The sequence below is a fragment of the Corvus brachyrhynchos genome, unplaced genomic scaffold, assembly GCF_000691975.1.
Source record: "Corvus brachyrhynchos isolate BGI_N302 unplaced genomic scaffold, ASM69197v1 scaffold310, whole genome shotgun sequence".
Taxonomy (NCBI): domain Eukaryota; kingdom Metazoa; phylum Chordata; class Aves; order Passeriformes; family Corvidae; genus Corvus; species Corvus brachyrhynchos.
The window spans coordinates 1,430,632-1,433,842 of NW_008236213.1; the positions used below are offsets into that span (position 1 = coordinate 1,430,632).

A 3,211-nucleotide genomic window follows, 5' to 3' on the forward strand; every position below is an offset into this window, starting at 1 on the left:
TTTTCAAAACACTGAATGTGGGTGTCAGGCTACATGTATAATCCTGCACTGGTGGAAATGGTAGGAGCTAATGCTCTTTGTGATCTTGAGAAGGAAAATGAGAGACTGCCACTCTTGGAGGGTGTATCTGAGAGTTGTGGTAGGTTTCTTTGCTGAGAGACTTAGAGCTAACACCTTTCTTTGCATTTTATTTGGGAAAGTTATAAAAAGAAGCAAAAGGTGTGAAAAGGATAATTTTTACACGAATATGGGAGAGGCATTCCCCCTCCTAACCAGAGTTTTTCATAAAGTCAATGTATGGTGGATAGAAGGGGCAATTCGGAAGCCTGTTTTGGGGGGAAAGGCAGACCACTACTTGAATTAATCTGAGAAAAAGCACTTCAGCACGTGTGCATATATATTCACTCACCTTGCCATTTGCAAATGCTCTTCTTTGGAGGATGCTATTCCTCAGCCATCATGGAAAGAAATCAGCTGGTAATTGCTTTATTTTCCTCATGTTTGGAAAGCAGGGAACTGAAATTAAAAATTATATGGTTTTCTTTTTCAGTTCAGAGACATAACTTGCAAGGATAACCCAAGTAAAGTTCCAAATCTGTGAAGCTGCTGTGTTTGTCAAATAGAATGTGGGCCAGTGGCAAGGTTACCAATGAGTATAGATAAGTGAAGATTTTGTATTCATCTCATAGGTGTGACTAGAATATTTTCAAATTGATACGCTAAATTGTATCATATTACCCCTTTAAAAATATTTTTTTTTTGGTTGCTATTTGTATGCTATCACTTCAACTTTGCCATTTGGTTTACAAATGCTGTTCTTTGAAGAAGCCTGCTCTTTAGTCCTGGTGGAATTATAGTCTTGGCACAAAGTTATTCCTTAATGTGTTGCTCAAGAATCGGTGGAACATTGTTAAGTTTTTCTACTTAACAGAAACAACACAGCAGAATATCACTTTCAGTATCTGTTACAAATTGCTCATTTTCAGCACACTGGTGGTTGGTTTTTTTTTTTTGGTTTTTTTTTTTTGGTTTTTTTTGCATTGTAAGTTTTCATCAAGACATATTTAAAAGGATGCAATTCTGAAAAATATCATGATTACTACATAGACCGTAAACCTGGGGAGGACCCTGCCTAGGTGTGCAAAAATACATGATTCATGAGATTAAAGGCTTCTGTCTCTCTAATTCAAGTTATGGTGCCCAGCAGGACAAAGTGGTTCAGATGGTCATCTGCAGCTACCAGCTGTCTTCTGGGAAAGAATCTAAAACTGCAAAATATCGATAGAATCTGTTGAATATGGTACAATGACTGCAAATACAGGAGTGGGTTTTACGAAATGCATTTTGCCCAGGAGATTTTAGAAATTATTATGGCATGGATTACAAGAGGAAGAAGAAAAAGAAAGGAATGTGAAGAATAACTGTATCTGGAAAGAATTTAAGGATGGACAAACCAAACATACATGATTTCCATTCTTGTCAAATTCATGCTAACTCACCCCAGGTAACCTGTGTTTTCATTCAGTATCACTAGGACTTCCGTATAAACAGGTCAACAGCACTTTTCAAAAACTGTAGCTTTTTATTTATTAAAGATAAATTCATATTTTTTAGGATGAAAGTATAAATTTTATTTTACACTATTTTATAAAATAAGCTATAGTAATAAATATTTCAATATTTATTTAATATTAAATATTTATTTAATAGTAATTTAAAAAATGAATTACTTTCTCTTAATCTAAAGTACTTCATTAAAGGTATTTATCAGAAAAAATCAAAGTAATGTTAGCTTCAGATTGGTCAAACCCACATTTTGAAACCATGGAATTTCCCAGGCAGGACAAATTTTGCACCATATGCTCTAATATGTAATTCCTGGTCTGTTCATACTGTTTAAAGTGTTTCTTTCTTGCTTATTAATTCTTTTGTGGCTCTTATCTTTCTTGTAAATGATGGTCTTTTAAATCTTAAATCCTAGGACCATGCAGATGGCTTTCCAGGAAGGATGGCTCGTTAATGCACTGAAGCCACCTGCCATCTGTAAAAAGAATACTCTTACTCTAATCAGATTTTATGGAAGGATGTTTCACATTTAGATGTAACATTAAATTAACAGCAGCAGAACAGTGAAACAATTGCATAAGAAATATAAATCCAGTTTTTATAGATTTCTGTCAGTATTGTGAAAAATAATCACTGCTAAGGAAGATGGTGGTCTTCTGAAATGTTTTAGCAGATGCTACAAGTGTTTGACTACAGCACTAGCCATCTGAATGCAATGGAGGATTTGCATGTTGACTGGAATTTATTCTGTTCTTTTAACAGTGAAACTGTGATTTTTCTTTTTTTTATCCCTCTCCTTCTTACATGCTTCCCTCTTTCTACACAGAAGGCAATCCTAGATAAGCAGATTAATATGTGGGATAGCTCCTCTTCATTGTTCTGTGCAGCACTTCCAGCTTTTCATAGCCAGTTGGACTTGTTAGAAGAAGCAGAGCGATTGGTTGTTTCCTGGGCTCTGTTTCATAAATTATAGCCCAGCATGCATGAGCATGATTCCTACAGTTGCAGTAATCCAGAGGCCTGTCAGTTCCTGACTTTATGCATGTTTATTCCTACTTGTTTTATAATATTGCACTGGAATTTCCTGTCTTAGATAGTTTGCTATTGCATCGTCAGGACTCTGTGAGTAATTTTGACTTTTTCTACTCTGTTAATTACATACCGTAAACAAGAATGCTTGTGTTTAGGAAGTAGTTCACTGGAAGCTAACGTTTGAGATTCTGTGCTGTTTAAGATCAGGTAAGTTAACTTTGTAGCTCTTCTCTTGCCAGGTTTAAAATAGCTTTGTGATGTTACATGTGTTCAGTGCATTTGGGGTTCATTCACATCTGAAATAGACTGTGTTTGGTCCCATAGATTTTGTTCTTCTGTAATAAAATATAGTGGTGTTGCATTACACCTCATTTGTGCCTAATTAAGACATGTGGCATGTCTCAGATTTTCACAGTATACTGTATACTAGCAATTGTGGTAGAACTAATGAAGAAATGCACACAATTCTGAGCTTGTAATATGATAAAGAATCCCCACTCCTCTCATACTCACCCCTTTCATCTCCTCTAAATAAGAACATACATATCAGTAAAAGGCAGGATAGTGTTAACAACTAGTATGTTAAACAACTGCAAGGTTTAATACCTGCCCC

The 3,211-nt window shown here is 35.5% G+C and overlaps 1 protein-coding gene across 1 annotated transcript in view; it reads left to right on the top strand.

Annotated features, from left to right (window-relative positions):
• The first annotated feature begins 2,611 nt into the window (after nt 1–2,611).
• The window catches only part of PDE4D (phosphodiesterase 4D), a 558,454-nt gene continuing 557,854 nt past the window's right edge, over nt 2,612–3,211 (top strand). The window contains exon 1 of the mRNA XM_008642936.2: nt 2,612–2,805. The gene's annotated coding sequence lies outside the window, so the exon portion shown is untranslated. The remainder of the gene's footprint in view (nt 2,806–3,211) is intronic.